The sequence below is a fragment of the Pituophis catenifer genome, unplaced genomic scaffold (assembly GCF_029215685.1).
Source record: "Pituophis catenifer annectens isolate HBS135680 unplaced genomic scaffold, rPitCat1.0.hap2 SCAF_4, whole genome shotgun sequence".
Taxonomy (NCBI): domain Eukaryota; kingdom Metazoa; phylum Chordata; class Lepidosauria; order Squamata; family Colubridae; genus Pituophis; species Pituophis catenifer.
Genome location: NW_027256884.1, coordinates 41,550,080 through 41,569,618, shown reverse-complemented (window position 1 = coordinate 41,569,618; position 19,539 = coordinate 41,550,080). Strand labels below are relative to the sequence as shown.

The following is a 19,539-nucleotide window of genomic DNA, read 5'->3' as shown; positions in this document are numbered from 1 at the left end:
AAAGGTTGAAGAAGCTACAACATTTCAATAAAACTTTTGACATCAGAAGAATTTTCATTCTGTATCTGATTGTACTAAAGAAATCCTCTATCTGTGACAATTGTGGGACATTTTCTTTTTGAAAATTCTAATCTACTGGTACTATTGCTCTTATTTTTACAGTTGTTCTCTAATTGTTTTGCTTGTTTCCATCTTATTTTCCCAAACCTGGGTAACCAGCATGTCGAAACCTAACATTTTGATCCTAATGGCAGATGATCTTGGAACCGGTGATTTGGGTTGCTTTGGAAATGAAACTATCAGGTAAACATTTCAAAAAAAGTACCTTTTAAAAACTAGGTTGAAAAGATTTTTTTAAACACTGTTCAAGAATAATGCACTAATTTCTAATGGGGGATAATAAGAAAGCTAAATTAAGTAACAAGAAAATATTGCCTATCAGTGCAAAATATCTAAGAAGCCATATAAAGGATACATATACAGTTAGGACTACAATATGAATCATAGATGCCTGGTACATGTCTCAGTGACATCACATGCATCATGATTATTATATAAGCATGCAGGTACCAAGAATACAAATAGATATTTCAATTTAGGAGAGAGTATTACTATGCCTGTTCGCTTAGAAAAACACAAAAATAGAAGACAGACAACAGAAGCCCTTTAAGCAAATTCCATAGGTCATTCTTGTCAAATTTTAGCCACACAAAGCAAGAATTTTCATAAACAAATTTGACAAAAGAAATCATAGTAATTTGACTAAGTTATCAATTATGCCTTTCCAGCAGATCTCAAAATGAGTATCACTTTCCATAAGGTATCAGATTCCCAGGTAGTCCCATTCAATTTTGCCCTCTAGTGGCAACAGCAATTGCTGAATAACATCTGAGTTGCAAAGCTAAGTCAGCCACACAACATATTTGAGTTGAGGGAGAAAAAAGAATGTCATGTCTCCTTTGTATGGCAGAGAGACAGCCATCCACACTCTTAACATATGCAATCCAGATGCATGCAGATGATTTATGAATGTACATGCAATGCATTTTGCTCCATATGAGCCAAAGCAGCTCTATCTTGCAGAAATTCATATTCAGTGCAGTATCTGACACCATGGATATATGGGAAGGGAGGGCTTCCCAGGAATGCTTATATGGTAAGTGCTTGGGATTAATAACAACTGAATAGGAAAGATAGAATTGATTCAAATTCATCTTATTTATTACAAGTTAAATTAGCAACAAGTTAAATAAAATCAAGAATTTCTAGTGTTAATTTTATATAAACCTTGATTATATATGATAGTTATATTGTATTTGACAATTTTGCACCTTCAGCAATGACTAACTGCAAAAGGATTGCTTTGATAGCTATGACCCTGGAAATCTGGTTTGAGATGGGCATTTCTTACTTTTTTAATGAAAAACCTAGACAATTGCTACATTGCTTTTCCCTTCCGTCCCCTCCATGCTTTCTTCACAGTAACTCACTGGCCAGAGAAAATGATATTTAACACATTTTGAAAACAATTGAGCTATCACAAAGGTTGAAAGAAGAAATCACAGAGTCAGATCTCTTAGGGCTTGAAAAGCTGTTATCATGGAGTAAAGAATTGCAGAGTTACAAAACATGAGATTCACATTGATGATCAGAATGGTAATACTCTGGACCAGGGTTGTCAAACTGGCAGCCCGCAGGCCAGATGCGTCACATGCAGACCACGCACACCCCAGTTCCACAAAAGGAAAAAAATCACGAAACGTTATGTGACGGCAACGTGACGCTGCAAGTTTGACACCTGTGCTCTGGATTAAGAATCTAGAAAAAAAGAGCCATCAGAAACACCTGCCCAAAACCCTGGTCCAACAAGAAATCAACAAAGCTGTGTCTCTTCCATCAACTCCTCTCCCACTCCCCCACATCAAATACTATGAATATCTATCAAATAAAAATTATCAAGTCTTCTGCTGATCAACAGTCAAGGATTGAAAAGAGCAAATTTAGCTAATCCAGAAAATCCGGGGACATTCTCATTTGAGATAGCGCTTTAGGCCTTATTCTGAAAAGAAGTATTAATGATTTGCTTTGTTAGAATTCTTGAAAACAAGATGAACAATTTGGGTATCATTTCCTCTCTCCTTTTTAGGACACCAAATAGTGATCAGCTGGCAAAAGAAGGGGTAAAACTTACTCAGCATATTAGTGCATCGTCTCTTTGTACTCCAAGCAGATCTGCTTTCCTGACTGGTAGATATCCCATCAGATCAGGTTGGTAGATTTTTGTGAAAATAGCAGACAAGAAGATCGTTTAGTTGTGGATATGCTATTCTGTTATTGAGAACTAAGAGTAGCCAGACCTTCATATTAAATATATTTACTGTGTAACAAATAAGGGTATTTTTTGAAAAGAAAAAAAAAAAGATTACCCCATAGAAAGAACTACATGTCATTTAGTATTAGGTAAAGGAAATGAAAACTTGGTCTTCATTTTTACACAAAGAATAAATGCTAACTTGCAACATGGCAATGGGCAACATATGACTACTGCTGTGTCCTATATTTTATTTGTATCTTAATTCTGTTACTTGTCAAGAAGCACAAGCTTATGGCAGCTCTTATTCATATACTATACTATACTTATTCATAAGCTTTTAAGAAGATATCGGACATTTTCTGAAGTTGTACAGGTTTCCTGTTTGATCAGGGAGTTGGACTAGAAGACCTCCAAGGTCCCTGTACTATTCATGGTTCCTGTGTGAAAAGTCTGAACTCAAGGTAGTATATTAGTCCCAAAAAGCAGGCTGAGGTCTTACTAGGGACACACTGCTATGTCCACTATGTTAACACAACGGGAAGAAGCAGATTAAGAGACCCATTTATATTGTAGATATTAACTATAAAGCCATAATATAAAGGACTCAAAATTTGGGGATATGCAGCTTCCATTTCTGAAATACTTAGGAATTTACTTTCTGCTTTGACTAAACCTTATTTCTCAATGCTATTAAATTTCTATAGAAAAAAAATAACACTAGGTTCAGAATCTTTTTGTGAATTCTCAAAATTTCATGAAAATAGTACAAAATTTCTCTCAAGAATTTTTTCTTTCCTCTTTCATTAAAACATCATATATTTTGAGTTTCGGCCACATTCTGTAGAAATTTTGCAGTCTTGTTTACAACTAGAAATGCCAAGCTACCTTCTCCTGCCAATTTTTACTGATAACCAGCATGAAGGAAGGTAGGCATAGCTTTAGATTTAAAATGGATTGTAAGGTGAACTTTTTTGCCTCTGGTGAACACTACACAGTTCATATGGCAGTGATGTACAGTATCATTTCAACATGTATGTATACTGTTGTATACTATTTATACAGATTCTTCCCCTATTCAGAATTGATACTCGCTCTCTATCAGGCTGCCTTGGCTTAGTCTCCAATGTTTTGGTCTTCTGCCTTCTTGCCAGAGCCTCTTTGCCAACTGATCTGCCTACCCTGGTCCCAATCTTCACCATCTGATCGATTGCCAGGATTGATTCAACTCATCTGGCTGGCTAGACAGGTGTCCCCTTCTTCCCTTACCACTCCGTGTGCATCTTCTTGAAGCTGCACACTCAGAGGAGGAGGACAACCAACCCAGACAGAAGAAGCATACAGAACTTCAGTCAATTGCATTCCCCTGCCAGACCCTTCAAATAAGCTCCATCTTCCTTTGCCACTCAACTCTATTAATTGTCTTCTATGGGAAAGCCTTTCTTTGTGGAACAAAGCTAAGTCCTACTGTCAGCTTTTGCTTATTAGCTGACTGTAACAAAGGGTTTGGGAGTCTTGTCTTCCTCACTGCATTTGTGATGAAATTACACAGCGGCATGGCCTCCTGTAGCCTGTCACATCACTGTTACTAATATTACACTCAGCAAAGATTTTCCTGGTTTACTTCCCAGTAAATAGAAATGTTGGAGAGTTTCTGAAGGCTAGAATGGATATTCAGTTTGATGATCTTGGCTAAAGTTTGCAAAACAGTCTTCACAGGTTTGTCAAAGGCTTAAGAGTTTTGTTGTTGTTGTTGTTGTTGTTTTTTAAATAAATCCTTCCTCCAACATGGATTATATTTCCAATTCTGGGAAGGACAAAGAGGGCATTCATTTATTCTCCTGTTGATATTTGAGGCATGGCAGCTACAACTGAGAGGCGTGTCAAGGCTGGGCCTGGTACCACAGGAGGTGAATGTGAAACCACATTTGATATCTTATTACAACAGCAAGGCTACACTACTGGCATAATAGGTAATGTGAGTTTTTCTCTGTGTGTTCATGATAGATGTCAGGGTTCGGCCTCAATTCAGATTTTAATTCCTTTCCCCAAGTTTTCCAGATGAAAGAATAACATTTCAGGATGGAATAAGCTATATTTCTTTGGACCATTGCAGCTTTTACTTTTCATATTTGAAAGTATAAAACCTATACTTCCTATTCCTATTCCAAACTTTAAAACAAAAAAGTATATATATATATTTTAGGCTTATCAGGACATTTTTTTTTTAATTTGATTTATATGCCGCCCTTCTCCGGAGACTCAGGGCGGTTTACAATGCATTAAGCAATAGCCTTCATACTTTTGTATATTTATACAAAGTCAGCTTATTGCCCCCACAAACTGGGTCCTCATTTAACCTACCTTAGAAAGGATGGAAGGCTGAGTCAACCTTGAGCCTGGTAAGATTCGAACCTGCAGAAATTGCAGGCAGCTGTGTTAATAACAGGGTGCATTAAACCACTGTACTACCAAGTACATACATTTTATTGACCTCAAAGCAAAATGCATAATAACACTAGTCACTTAATTTAGGCATAATGTTTTATAATCTCGTCTCTTCATTCCTAGCAGCAAGAGTACAACTGTAATAGAATACAAAACAGCTATTTCACAGTATCCAGATTGCTGCAAAAACAGCTCTTTTGCTGGCATGCTAGGTTGGTTCTGCATCTATATGTTCCAACAATTTTCAAGAGTTGAAAAGTCAGGATTTATGGTTTCTATCTTTTAATTAATTCATTTCTAACCGAGCATAAAACTGGACATGTTCACTAGGGGAAAAATCCCATGGAATTCAGTTAAGATTTCTACTTGGGTCTGAACTGACTTACACTAAGCTGGAGAGTATGGATCTCAATTAAGGTTGCTGGACTTGAGTTGCCAGCATCATTCAGAATTGGCTCTGTTAGCTGTAAATGACAGGAATGGTATTTCTACAAATCTTCTCACATTTCACTAAATTATTTTTTCCACTTTTGAGCATGTGTCCTTTCTGGTAAATGGTTATCAAATTGATTATTAATCCTTATGCATAAATGTTGAATCTATTTTTGCTGAGCTGTTAACAATCACTTCTGTGTTTGTATTTTCAGGAAAATGGCATCACGGTTTGAACTGTAAATCCCGCAATGACCATTGCCACCATCCCTTAAACAATGGCTTTGATTATTTCTATGGTGATCCTTTCACTCTTGTGAACGATTGTCTGAGTTGGGAATATTCATAGCTTGAACCAGGAAATAATAATCCATATTATGTTCAAATAGTTGCCATTTTGTTGTTAAATCTTCTGGTTGGAAAGATTATTGATTTGGTTTCTTTGAAATGGAAAATAGTTTTCATCATCATGTTGTGTGGCATTCTCTATATTACCTACACATTTGTGCATTATTTATTTCTGAAATCCTGGAACTGTCTGATGTTCAGAAATCATGAAATTGTTCAACAACTATTGAAACTAGAGGATGTGGCTTTTAGGATAGTGAGGGAAGCTGTCTCATTTATTGAAAGGTAACTAATATCCAACTTCAGTAGACTATATTGAACATATCCCATAATATTGAACATATGCTTGATTCCATCCATCCATTCATCCATCCATCCATCCATTCGTTTGTTTGTACATTTATTCATTCATTCAATATATAAGTCTGCCTATCTGAAAAAAGTGTCACCCATTAATTCCACTTGGCTAAATGACTTTTTTTTTTTTTTGCTTTAATTTATATGCCGCCCTTCTCGGGAGACTCAGGGCAGCTTACAATGCGTTAAGCAATAGCCTTCATCCTTTTGTATATTTATACAAAGTCAGCTTATTGCCCCCACAATCTGGGTCCTCATTTTACCTACCTTTGAAAGGATGGAAGGCTGAGTCAACCTTGAGCCTGGTGAGATTTGAATTTGCAGTAATTGCAAGCAGCAGATATTAATTACGGTGCTTTAGTCCACTGTACTACAGGCTCTTGTATATAGGCAGTCCTTGACTTACAACCATTTATTTAGCAACCATTCACAGTTACAGGGTACTGAAAAAAGTGACTTATGACCAATTTTTACACTTATGACTGTTGTAGTATCCCCATGGTTATGGGATCAAAATTCAAACACTTGGCAATTGGCTCATATTTATGGTGGTTGCAGTGTCCCAGGGTCATGTGATAACCTTTTGTGACAAACAAAGTCAATAGGAAAGCAAGATTAACGTAACAATTGTGTAATTAACAACTGCAGTGATTCACTTAACAGCTGTGGCAAAGAAGGTCATAAAATGGGGGCAAAATTCACATAACAACTGTCTTGCTTAGCAATGAAAATTTTGGCCTCAATTGTGGTCGTACATTGAGGACTACCTGTACCTTTAATGGAAATAGTGAGGTAATTTATTTTATCTTTGTTTTTTTCCAGAAACAAAAAAAGGCCATTCCTTCTTTTTGTTTCATTCTTACATGTCCACACACCATGTTATAGCTCTAGTCTGTTCCATGGAATAAGCAAGCATGGCTTATATGGAGACAATGTTGAGGAGATGGATTGGATGGTTGGTGAGTAATTAAAATTGTTAACTTTCTTGGAACCCTTTTCTTTTTATTGATCTTCAACATCTTTACCATATCCAATTGTTTTTAGTTTTGTACCTTATCTGCCAATAATTAGGGACAAAATATATTTTTTTTCATTTTTTTTTTTTCATTTTATTAGATTTCTATACCGCCCTACTCCCGAAGGACTCAGGGCGGTGCACAGCCAAACAATAAAAACACATACAATACAAAATTTAAAAAATAGAATAAAATCAAATTAAATAATTTTGGCCCCGACAAATTTAAAACCCCAAACTTTTAAAACCAATTTAAAATTGAATATATAAATACTAAAAGATATTTAAAATTTTAAAAATCTTTATAAAAGAGGGGGAAAATTAGGCCAGGCCGGCCTGGTGAAATAGTAAGGTCTTTAAGGCGCGGCGGAAGGTGCGCAGATCCGAGATCCTCCGTATCTCTGGGGGGAGCTCGTTCCAGATAGTAGGTGCCCCCACAGAGAAGGCTCTCCCCCTGGGGGCCACCAGTCGGCATTGTTTGGCTGATGGCACCCGGAGGAGCCCCTCTCTATGGGAGCATACCGGCCGGTGGAAGGCCATTGGTTGATCTGTCCCCGTCCCCACACACACACACACACAGCCAGTCGAGGGTTAAGGAAACACTTTGGAACGCACCCAGTTCTTATCTCCGACTTGGCAGCGATAGACACACCGTCTGCCAAGTTACTTTATTTTCACAAACAGACAGATAAGATACGAACGTTCAAGAAAGTCCAAACAGAAATAATATTCCTCCCAGCAGTTCCGGACGAGGCTTTAGTGACTGTCCAAGGTTTTGCTTTGTTCGTCACAAAAGATCCTTGACCACCACTCTCTATTATATAGTCTCTGGGGTGTGGTCTCTGGGGTGTGGTCCAGTGACTCAGTTCTTATCCCTAGCACGCCTCCCAAGCTGCTGCAAACGTTTATCACGCCTTCGGAGGCGTGCGTCCAGGAATGATGTGTCATTATCACTCTGATCCGAAGCAGCTGTTTCCTCTCCCTCGGCCGGCACTTGAAACAATGCCAGAGGGGAGGGGCCTGGAGAGGGAGGCCTGGCTGACTCCTCTTCCTCATGCTCGGAGCTTTCTTCCTCCGATGGGACAGGCTCAGAGGGCGGGGCCACAACACTATCCCCCACCGCAGGGCCCTTCCCCCGGGTCTGACGGTCGGGATGGGGTCGGGACGGGAACTGTTTGTGGAAAGCCCGCACCAGGTCGGGCCTGAACGGCAGACGCGTCCACCCAGGTGAAATCCTCGGGCCCGTACCCCTTCCAGGCAATGAGGTATTGGAAGCGCCCCTTCAGCCAACGGGAGTCCCGGATACTGTCCACCTTGTACGTCGAGGCATCGTCCTCGTCGGCTGCGGCTGGGGGGGCAGGCGTCGGCGGGCGGCGGAGATGGCTCGCGGGGGCCTCAGGGACCAGGAGGGACCGATGAAAAACAGGGTGGAGCCGCATGGAGCGGGGTAGAGTCAACCGGTAGGCCACCGGATTGATGACTGCCTCGATAGGGAAGGGACCGATAAAGCGTTGGGCCAGTTTCCTCACCGGCCGGTCCGTGGGGAGGTGTTTCGTGGACAACCACACCCGATCTCCTACTTTCAGCGGTGGCGTCGCCCGGCGGGCGCGATCGGCGAACCGTTTATAATCCTCTTTCGCCCGGATCAGCTGCCGCCGCACCAGTTGCTGCACTGCCTGCAGCTCCGAGAGGAAGTCCCGGGTCTCGGGAACAGGGGAGTCCATGATGGTCAACGGGAAAAGCCGTGGATGGTATCCGATGTTGGCATGGAACGGGGTCATCTGGGTGGAGGTGTGTTGGGAGTTATTAAAAGCGAACTCCGCCAGGGGAAGGTACTCGGCCCAGTTGTCCTGCTGCTGGTTGACAAAACAGCGGAGGTACTGCTCCAGTATGCCGATGACCTTCTCCGTGCCCCCGTCAGTCTCCGGATGGTGCGACGATGACAGGCACACCTGCACCTCCAGCGCGGCCATCAGGCTTTTCCAGAAGCGAGCCGTGAACTGGGCCCCGCGGTCCGAAACCACCCGGTCCGGCAGGCTGTGGAGGCGGAAGATATGTTGCAGGAACAGGCGAGCCGTGGTGCGGGCCGAGGGCAGGCCGCGGCACGGGATGAAATGTGCCATCTTCGTGAGCGCATCCACCACCACGAGGACGGTCGTGTACGTAGCGGACAGGGGCAGGTCTGTCAGGAAGTCCATGGAGATGGCTCCCCACGGTTTCTCCGGTGTCGGTACGGGATAGCGCGTCCGCCCTCTGGTTGAGGTTGCTCGGAATGTAGGTGACGTGGAAGTTGAACCGGGCGAAAAACAACGACCACCGGATCTGCCGCTGGTTCAACTTCCGTGCCGTGGTGAGGTGCTCCAGGTTCCGATGGTCCGTCCGCACCTCCACCTGGTGTCGGGCCCCCTCGAGGTGATGTCGCCAAGCCTCGAACGCGGCCTTGATGGCCAGCAACTCCTTTTCCCAGATGGTGTAGTTGCGCTCGGAAGGGTTGAGTTTCCGGGAGTAGTATGCGCAGGGAAAAAGAGTGCCGCCATCCACCGGAGCCTGTAGCAGCACCGCCCCAATCGCCACGTTGGACGCGTCTGTCTCCACCACGAACGGACGGTGTGGATTGGGGTGCCTCAGGACTGGCTCCGTGAGGAAGGCCTGCTTGAGGACCTCGAAGGCCTGCTGCTGCGGGGGGCCCCACTGGAACGGGACCTTCTTCCGAAGGAGCTGGGTCAACGGCAAGGTCAGGGTGGCGAAGCCCAGGATGAAGGTCCGATAGTAGTTGGCGAATCCCAACAGACGCTGGACGTCCTTCACCCGACGCGGGGGTTCCCAACTGCGCAAGGCCTCCACCTTGTGCGGGTCCATCGCGATGCCCTCGGGGGTGATGATGTGCCCGAGGAACTCTATGGAAGTCTGGAAGAAGTAGCATTTCTCCAACTTCGCATAGAGCTGGTGCTCCCGCAGGCGCTGCAGGACCTGGCGGACATGCTGGAGGTGACTTTCCGGGGTCCGGGAATAGATCAAAATGTCATCCAAGTAGATCACCACAAACCGATCCAGCATGTCCCGGAACACATCGTTCATCAAGTGCTGGAAGACCGCGGGGGGCGTTGGTCAACCCGAACGGCATGACGGTATACTCGAAGTGTCCGTACCGCGTGCCGAACGCCGTCTTCCACTCATCCCCCTCTCTCACGCGCACCAGGTTGTAAGCCCCTCGGAGATCGAGCTTAGTGAAGATCGAGGCCTCCCGCAACCTCTCCATCAGCTCCGGGATCAGCGGCAGGGGGTAGCGATTTCGCACTGTGATGGCATTCAAGCGCCGGTAGTCGCAACACAGGCACAAGTCCCCCGTCTTCTTTTTAACGAAGAGGACCGGGGCCGAGAGCGGGGAGGTCGAAGGCCGGATGAACCCACGGGCCAGGTTCTTTTCCAGAAAGTCCCGTAAGGCGGCCAGCTCGGGCTCCGACATGGAGTACAGGCGTCCCGATGGCAGGGGCGCGTTGGGCATTAGGTCCACCGCACAGTCGTAGGGTTGGTGCGGGGGCAAGCGGTCCGCCTCCTCGCTGAACACGTCAGCGAAGGGCGTCAGCTCCGGAGGCAAGGAGACGTTTGGGGCAGAGACGTCCTGGCCGGCGCAGGTGTGGCGAAGGTGGTCGACACACTGCAGGCTCGGGAACGAGTTGGCGTTTCTCGACCACGCCACCTGAGGGTCGTGCGCCCGAAGCCAGGCCATCCCCAGGACCAAGGGAAAGTGCAGATCCGCCGTTACGTAAAACTGGATCGCCTCCTCGTGGTTTCCAATGGCGAGGCGCAAGGGCTGGGTAGCGGTTTTGATGAGCCCCGCCACGAGTTCCCGCCCATCTATAGTTTCAACCCTCAACGGAGGGTCCACTGGAACCAAGGGGACTTTGTAATGGGCCACAAAGGCCTGGTCCATAAAGTTCATGGTGGCCCCCGAGTCCACCAGCGCGTGCGCTTGGAGCCCCTCCGACCGGTTAGCCAACAACACCCGGGTGTTCAAAATCAGGTGCCGAGGGGGCTCACAGTCCACAGCCGCCGACTCCGGCGGGGCATGGTCACGTGCCTGACCCAGAGTTTCCCCTAGGCCAGGCCTAGCCCGTTTCCCGGCAGGTCACGCCGAGACTCCGGAACAGGCCTGAGCGGTCCACTCCGCTTCCGGGGACACGAGGCGGCAAAATGTCCCGCCTCGCCGCAATAGAGGCACAACCCCCCTTGACGTCTCCGCATCCACTCCTGGGCCGTCAGTTGAGGTCTGGCTGCTCCGAGCTCCATAGGCTCCTCAGCCGTCGCCACAAAACGCTGTGCGGTCCGGAGCGCTGTCGGTGCGAAACGCGGGGGTGCCGACGCTGTCGATGGTTCCGGAAGAGCCCGACGGGGCCGTCGCCGTTGCAAGCGGGCGTCGATACGCAGGCATTGGGTCACCAGCGCGTCGAGGGTCGGTGGCGCCTCCACACGAACCAGCTCGTCCTGCATCTCGTCGGAAAGGCCGTCTTGGAAGGCGTCCATCAGCGCCACCTCATTCCAAGCCGAATCCTGGCCTAGCAGTCGGAACTCTGCAATATAGTCCTGCAGGGGGCGCTTGCCTTGGCGGAGGTCCTTGATGCGCCTCGCTGCCGTCTGCACCCGGAGGGGGTCCTCAAACATGGTGCGCAGGTGTTGTAAAAAGCCCTGAAAGTCCAGGAGCAAGGGGCTATCTTGCAACAACAGGGGCGTGGCCCATCGGGCGGCAGTGCCCGAGAGGGAGCTGATAACAAATGCCACCCGAGCCCGGTCATCCGAAAAATCCTCCGGCCTCATTGCCATAAACAGTTGGCATTGTCCCAAGAAGGCCGGAAACATCTCCTGCTGCCCAGAAAACCTATCTGGCACGTTCACTGGGCATCTCGGACGGGGAGGGGGAGGAGGTGGAGCTGCAGGAGCATTTCCCAAAGCAAGTTGGGCAGTTAGCTGTGCTACTTGCTGTTGCAGAAGCTGATTGGCCTCCAGCATCTGCTGTATCTGCTGCTGCAGCTGTTGGTCCATCGTGGGTTAACGATGGAGTATGGGGTGACGAACAAGATGATCTGTCCCCGTCCCCACACACACACACACACAGCCAGTCGAGGGTTAAGGAAACACTTTGGAACGCACCCAGTTCTTATCTCCGACTTGGCAGCGATAGACACACCGTCTGCCAAGTTACTTTATTTTCACAAACAGACAGATAAGATACGAACGTTCAAGAAAGTCCAAACAGAAATAATATTCCTCCCAGCAGTTCCGGACGAGGCTTTAGTGACTGTCCAAGGTTTTGCTTTGTTCGTCACAAAAGATCCTTGACCACCACTCTCTATTATATAGTCTCTGGGGTGTGGTCTCTGGGGTGTGGTCCAGTGACTCAGTTCTTATCCCTAGCACGCCTCCCAAGCTGCTGCAAACGTTTATCACGCCTTCGGAGGCGTGCGTCCAGGAATGATGTGTCATTATCACTCTGATCCGAAGCAGCTGTTTCCTCTCCCTCGGCCGGCACTTGAAACAATGCCAGAGGGGAGGGGCCTGGAGAGGGAGGCCTGGCTGACTCCTCTTCCTCATGCTCGGAGCTTTCTTCCTCCGATGGGACAGGCTCAGAGGGCGGGGCCACAACATTGGTGGTAGTAGGCGGTCCCGCAAGTACCCGGGTCCTAAGCCATGGAGCGCTTTAAAGGTGGTAACCAAAACCTTGAAGCGCACCCGGAAGACCACCGGGAGCCAGTGCAGCTCGCGCAGGAGGGGTGTTACATGGGAACGCCATGTCGCTCCCATTACCACCCGCGCGGCCGCACTCTGCGCCAGTTGGAGCCTCCGGGTGCTCCTCAAGGGGAGCCCCATGTAGAGAGCGTTGCAATAGTCCAGGCGGGAGGTGACAAGGGCATGAGTGACCGTGCGTAACGAGTCCCGATCCAGAAAGGATCGGGAAATATATAATTCCTCTTCTATACATAATTTTTAAGACAAAATGTTTTTGTATAATGTTCCATATATACTCATCAAGTTATTTCCTGCCAAGGAAAGAAAGATAAATATAGCTAAATCTAGTTTTTGCAGAACAAATAAGAGGAAAAATAACAAGAAATGTTAGAAGATAGATGCTTCATATTCTTTGGTCTATTGATATCGCGCTGTATATTGCATTTATCATACTTAAGAAAGAAATATAGCAGATCCAGTTAATTACTTTTCTACTTTCTCTACAACACTCTCAGTTGACTGCATACCAAACTTTTGCATTGATATTACAGGAATAGATAAAGGAGAAAAACTACTATCTGAAGAACAGGCAGAATTTGAACAGTAGGATCAATTATAGATCAGCCCAACTAAGTAATGCCGATAATCCCAAAGGTTTCCCCTATGTGATATTTACTGATTTTAGAATTACTTTAATTCAAAGCCTAAACTCTAGAAAAGATATCAGCATCATGTATGTATGTATATATGTTATGTTATGTTATGTTATGTTGTGTTGTGTTGTGTTGTGTTGTGTTGTGTTGTGTTGTGTTGTGTTGTGTTGTGATGTGATGTGATGTGATGTGATGTGATGTTATGTTATGTTATGTTATGTTATGTTATGTTATGTTATGTTATGTTATGTTATGTTATGTTATGTTATGTTATGTTATGTTATGTTATGCTATGTTATGCTATGTTATGCTATGTTATGTTATTTGCCCATATCCTGCAGAGAAGGTCTCTGGGTGGTATACAATTTAATCAATAAAATTAAGCATAAAAACTGAGAATAAAAATTTTGTTTTTAATTTTTTTTAAATATTTAAAATTATAAAACATTATAAAATTTATAAATGTTGGAGAATTCCAAGATGGGGAGGCCAACAGTTGTTAATAAGGACAGGTGGGATTCTTATGGGGCTAACCAGCCTCATGGTTGTGTGGGCCCTTCTGTCCCCCATACTATTTTTAATAGTATCTTGAGAGTAAGATAAAGGGAAATGTCTGGCACTTACACAGCCTTGAAAACAAAGACATATTTTGGCCCAACACTGTTTGATCTTTTTTTAAATCCTTTATCGAACAAATGAATGGTCAGCATCTCTATCTTCTAAGACTGCAGACAAATACCTAGTGGCTTTCTATATGGTGTGATGGTCCTAGTGGCTTTCTATATGGGGTGAAGGTCTCCGTAAATACCATATACTCCGTAAATACAATGAGAATTGTTCTTGTAGGGTGGGATATGCTGAAGGAATATGACATATCTTCCATTCTCTCATTGTCCCACTTCTTCCTGATGTCTCTTGGTGTTGCCAAGCTGTCACAGAAACCTTTGTTTGTTTCTTTGTTTGTTTGTTTGATATTGGCCGTTATAATGAAGCCAAATTCTGCATAATGGTCTGTGAAATCAGAGATGGAAAAGGTTTCACTGTCTTGATAGATAGAAACCAGTTTCCCTAATTTTTTTAGAGACATAGAGACAATTTTATTTTGTGATTTAAATGTGAACATACAACAGATATGTTTATGATCTGGTAATAAAGCTAATGTGTGATGCAAATGACAAATTCTTTTTGTCTATAGATAAATTCATTGATGGGAAAAAGAGTTAAATAAGTTTGATCTTTAATGTAGGGGCTAAAAATGGGACCTTTATTAGTACTTATTTGCAATTATTCCCCACTCCCTTTTTTCTTAACTCCAATGAAAGAAATCCTTTGCAGGAACAAGACCCCTGGAGACCCTCCATACTTATTTTGAGCTAATAAAAGCCAAACATCTTGATATGTACAATAGATAAATGTATTAATTCTTTTTTTATTTATTCAGATATTAATGTTATTGCTAAATCTCCTGTTTGGCAATAAGCTGTATTTTGCTTAAACTACAGGCCACTCTCGACAAAGAGGGATTGAAGAATGACACATTTACATACTTTACTTCAGATAATGGAGGAAGAATAGAAGTTTTTCAATGGGGCGAACGGCTGGGTGGCTGGAATGGTAAATACAAAGGTAAGAGTGTGGGCTGTAGAACTCAGCACTGACTGATCAAGTATTATCCGAGCCCAGGTGGCGCAGTGGTTAGGGTGCAGTACTGCAGCTACTTCAGCTGACTGCTAGTTCAGCAGATCAGTGGATCAAATCTCACCGGCTCAAGGTTGACTCAGCCTTCCATCCTTCTGAGGTGGGTAAAATGAGGACCCAGATTGTTGGGGGCAATATGCTATTTAGTATACTGTCTTTGGTGTAAACCGCCCAGAGTCCTCGGAGAGTGGGCGTCATAGAAATATGAATAATAAATATGAATAATAAATAAATAAATAAATAGTGAAAAATACTTCTTTAAAAAACCATTCAGAGGAAATTTTACAGTATTTTGACACTTGCCTGTAAAATATTATGTTCCATAAAGTAACAGCCAACTCCTGGTGACTCTACAGATAAAAACTCTCCAACTGTCCTGCCTCTTGCCTACACACATTTCTTGTAGGTACTTAACTATAGCTCCCAGTATTTCAGTTATCCACCTCATGTGCTGTATCTTGCCCACCATTATCATCTTTTCTACCAATGTATCAGACCTCATGATAGGTCCAAATTATGATCGTTTTGTTTCATATTCCATGTTCCAGTGACATTCAGGTTTCCCTAGTACTAGACATTTGGTTGCCCAAGGAAGTAGCTTCCATCAGCTATTTCAAAGGAATATTTCAAAGGAATCAATCTTTTTCTTTGCACTTTTGCAGAGTTCATCCCTCATCCCATCTGTACATAGTAATAGGAAGAACCAGTTAATTACTCATTCCAACTTTCTCTCAATTGAAGCATCAAATTCTTCTGAGTTTATACAGATACCCAATCTGGTTTGCCCATTGTTATTCTTCTCTTGCTGGAATGTGTTGTTAGGGCTATTTTCCTATAATTTAAGCATTCCAATAAATCTTCCCTTTTAGACATTGGGATATAGATGTATGCTTTCCAATCTTTGTCCATGCTGTTTATTACCCTTATATTTATTGGCAAAGGGCTATCATGATGTTTGTTGTTTCCACATTGGGCTATGGGTATTTCATATACCCCCGAGGCATTTCTATTTGCCAGTTGGTTTATAGCCCTTTTTACTATTTGTTGTCCTCAAATTCTTCTCTTTCATATGCAATGTCACCTAAGTTGGACTTCTTGTTCAGATTTTTGAATGCTATTCCATCTTTGGTTAATATTATGTTCCATAATTACAACCTATTTATGCTTGTTCATCATGACACTGTTGTTGAGCTCTTCCAAGGTCTCATCTGGCTTGTAACATCTTCTTTCCATAGCTATTTCTGTGGCTTTGTTTGATTGACAAAATATCCATATTTCTTACTGTTTCAGATAGTGTGCTTTCCAACTTCTTTTTTACTATAATTTAGCATATTCCCACACTGCCCTCAAATGCAGATCTTTGAATCTGTTTTGAACCTCAGCCTTACATGTTTATTTTCCACAATATGTTTGAGTTTATATCTCATTGGGATTGAATGCTTTTTAAGTTTTCTCAGTTTAATATATTTAATTCGGTGATTTATGAGTTTTTTTTAAAATTTGATTTATATGCCGCCCTTCTCCAGAGACTCAGGGCGGCTTACAATGCGTTAAGCAATAGCCTTCATACTTTTGTATATTTATACAAATAAATATTGTATTGTATTTTTGTAATATTGTATCAGCTTATTGCCCCCACAATCTGGTCCTCATTTTACCTACCTTAGAAAGGATGGAAGGCTGAGTCAACCTTGAGCCTGGTGAGATTTGAACTTGCAGTAATTGCAGGCAGCTGATGTTAATAACAGTGCTTTAGTCTGCTGCACCACCAGGGCTCAGAGTTATTGATCAATGTTGATATATGGAGTTAGGTGAACCAATATTCTGATACAGGGTAAGAAACTTCTGTGTTAATATATGTTCAGTGTCAGCTGTGGAGGCCATCTTTTCTTTTGGATCTTCAGGGCTGCCCACTTAGTTTGTGGGAAACTGGGAGGGGGGTTTGCATGGAGTTGGTAGAAATATTTAGCCATAACAACATTCTTTTCTCTGGGAATCAAGGACGTTCAACCTGCACCTGGAGTGGAGTGAATGGGAGGCATCTCCGGTTGGGACGGTGAATTGAATGGATCATGTGATGGATATGTAGGTGTAGGGGAAGGGACTTTGACTTTCCTTTGGGTGGGGAAAACCCGGGAGCTTTCAGATTCAGGTTTTCTCAGATGTGTCAATATGACATCTCTAATAAAATGGAACTTTGAGGAACTGCTGGCCTTGGAGTCTTCATTGGTTGAGGATGTTACTTGGAACCTTGACATTCAGCTGATAAAAGGAAGAAGGCTTGGTCCTATTCAAAATGGCCACAAAATAAGAAAAGAAACATGCATAACGAATCAGATCTATATTTGAATTATAAAAGAATACCATGATTGCAAAGATGATCAGAAATTTGGGCAAGTTTACATTCCAATAATATACATTAGAGGGCAAGACAAGAAGCAATGGATGGAAAATAATAAAGGATAGAACCAACCTAGAAATAAGGAGAAATTTCCTGACCTAACTGTCCAACAATTAATCAATGGAACAATTTGTCTCCAGAGGTCATGGGTGCTCCAATACTAGAGGTTTTTAAAAGAGACTGGATAACCATTTGTCTGAAATGATTGAGTTTCTTGCTTGAGCAGTGGGCTGGACAAGAAGAGTCCAAGGTCCCTTCCAACTCTGTTAATATGTTTGCAATTAAACATCTTAATTGAATTAAAAAATAAAATTGCTTACTTGGTGGATGCTTTCATTGGTTTGTATGTGCAAAAATTTTATATTCAGAAGGAGAAAGAGATTGGAACTAGTGGTGTCACTTCTCTTCCTTTTTCAGCTGTACCTGAGATCTAGGCTATATTATTAATGCATTATACATTTGAAAGGAAAAATGTACGACTTCATTTAAATTTAAGATTTAATGATGCATTTTCCTCCACTGCAGGTGGAAAGGGCATGGGAGGTTGGGAAGGAGGAATCTGTGTGCCTGGAATAGTTAGATGGCCAGAAAAGATTGCTCCTAATACTGTTCTTGATGAACCCATGAGCCTGATGGATATTTACCCCACTGTGGCTCATTTAGCTGGGGCATCAGTGCCACAAGACAGGTATGCAGTTTTGTTCTAAAAGTGAATGAGAGATATTCAATTTTAATTAAGGCAAATATACAAAGTTGAAAACGTTATTATTGTCATCAGATATTAGGTTAGTATAATCTATATGCATTTAAATCTATATTTTTCTCATAATAATACATAGCATTGTTCTCAGAGATGATGTACCAGTGTGAGCAAAATGTGTAATATTATATTTTTGTTCTGATCTTGTTGTCAAGATATCACTGATCAGGACTGAGATTAAATCAACTAATGGACTTAAATTTTATTTCTTTTACAAGGATAATTGATGGCAAGAACCAGATAGAATTATTGCTGGGAACAGTTCAGCATTCCGCTCATGAATTTATGTTTCATTACTGTGGGACATATTTGTATGCAGTGCGTTGGCATGACAAGGAGAGTGAGTATAAAGCTCCCTCCCTTTTTTAAAATCTATTATTTATTTATTGTCCAGTTGCTTCATATGATATGAGTGGCCAGATAAATTTGCTAATAAGTAAATAAATAAGACTTCCATTAAAAATATTATCAAACAGAACAGACTTAGAAGTATCTTACTGCAACAATCAGACACCATCTAACAAAAAATTGACTGTTTCTGACAATATGAGCAGTATTTTTATAGTCAATACATTCTTGAAGTGAAAAAAAGTGGAATTCTATTGTTCTTTAGAGATAAATAATTCAAAGTGTGATTTAAAATGGAAAAACATTAGGAAAGCTGATTTTTTATTTTTATTTGTTTTTCTGTCTTTCTCTATTTCTCCCCCCACCTCAAACCCCGGACAAAAGGTGGAAGTCTCTGGAAGATTTATTATGTGATTCCAAACTTTCAACCAAAGGGGGCTGATGGATGTTATGAAAAGATCATATGCCCATGTTCAGGAGATAATGTGACCCATTATAATACTCCTTTGGTTTTTGACCTTTTAAGAGATCCTTCAGAATCCACTCCACTTTCCCCAACTTCTGAAGTACGTTTTGACATCATTATAAGCCAAGATGAAGAAGCAGTGAGAGAACACCAGTTAACTGTCATTCATGTCCCTAATCAGCTGGATCTTCAAGTAATCAATGGGAAAAAAATCTGCAACCATGTTGTGGAATTTTCCCTTTCTGTTGCTTTGATAAAGAAACCAATTAATTCCTCATAGAACTGTCAAAGAAGCAATGTTCTCTATCTATTAAAACATTTTGGATATCTTGAAATCGTGTTACCGGTGGTTATTGAGTGGCTTAAAAATTACTTTGGAGAACAGAATGAATAAATAATATTTTATTTTTTAAAAACAGATTATATACTGAAAGTTAATTAATAATATTTAAATTTTAAATGGAAGCGGGATCAATGCTGGTCACTTTTAGCAGCAGCATTTAATTTGCTTACTGTGTTTCTGAAACATATTAAGATATTTAAAAAATCACATCTTGCAAAAAGTTAGGAAGCCTTGG

The 19,539-nt window shown here is 42.6% G+C and overlaps 1 pseudogene; it reads left to right on the top strand.

Annotated features, from left to right (window-relative positions):
• Positions 1 to 220: 220 nt before the first annotated feature.
• LOC139316173 (arylsulfatase H-like) lies at positions 221 to 19,231 on the top strand (annotated as a pseudogene).
• Positions 19,232 to 19,539: the final 308 nt, after the last annotated feature.